Source organism: Pteropus vampyrus, unplaced genomic scaffold (genome assembly GCF_000151845.1).
Source record: "Pteropus vampyrus isolate Shadow unplaced genomic scaffold, Pvam_2.0 Scaffold475, whole genome shotgun sequence".
Taxonomy (NCBI): domain Eukaryota; kingdom Metazoa; phylum Chordata; class Mammalia; order Chiroptera; family Pteropodidae; genus Pteropus; species Pteropus vampyrus.
In genome coordinates this window covers 421-1,307 of record NW_011889256.1, presented here as the reverse complement: position 1 = coordinate 1,307, position 887 = coordinate 421, and the positions used below count along the sequence as shown (strand labels likewise).

Sequence of the window (887 nt, the reverse complement as noted above, 5' to 3'; positions counted from 1 at the left end):
CACCAGGCGGCAGAAAAAAGTTAGACTCTACATTGTTGGCCTCGTATTATATCTGAAACTTATTTTTCCAAATCAATACATAGTTGAAGATGTCCAAGCACAAGAAAACAGGACTCTCTGCATGAGAATAGTCAGAAACGACAAACGAAAGAATAAAATCTACCAAAAAATACTGGTTTATCAGTCACGGATTATTAGTAAAATAGTCTTGCTATATTAAAATAAATAAAAGAGAAGCTTAAAAATTATCTAAGGCTACGGCCATGCCACCCTGCACTCGCCCGATCCCATCTGATCTCGGAAGCTAAGCAGAGTAGAGTCTGGTTAGTAATTGGATGGGAGACCACCCAGGAAGACCAGGTGCTGTAGGCGTAAAAATTTAAAAATAAGGGATTGTAAGCTTACAAGGTCCTTGCAACCTGTGAAGTCAACCAAGAGTTGCCTTACCTAAAAAATAATAATAAAAACAAAGAAATAAAAATAAATAAAAAATATCTTAGGGAGTGACAATGACATAGCAGGTTAGAAAACTTACAATAAATTATTAGAGTAACTGGAATAAAATGACATAGTAGATTAGAAAGAAAATAAAAATTAAAAATACAGCCTTAAAAATAAAAACTGAAAAGATAGGGTCAAAACTATATTAGACACAGCTAAAGATAAAATTGATGAATTATAAGACACATCAAAAAAAATTATTGAGATAGCAAAATATAAAAAGATAAGGGAAAATCGAAGATAGACTTTGTGTGCATGTGTGTATACATATTTATGTGAGTGTGCATGAATGTGTGAATGTGTGTGTGCATCTGTGTATACATATTTATGTGAGTGCGCATGAATGTTCGTGTGAATGTGTGTGTGCATCTGTGTATACATATTTA

The 887-nt window shown here is 33.1% G+C and overlaps 1 pseudogene; it reads left to right on the top strand.

Annotated features, from left to right (window-relative positions):
* Positions 1-253: 253 nt before the first annotated feature.
* On the top strand, positions 254-372 carry LOC111732628 (annotated as a pseudogene).
* Positions 373-887: the final 515 nt, after the last annotated feature.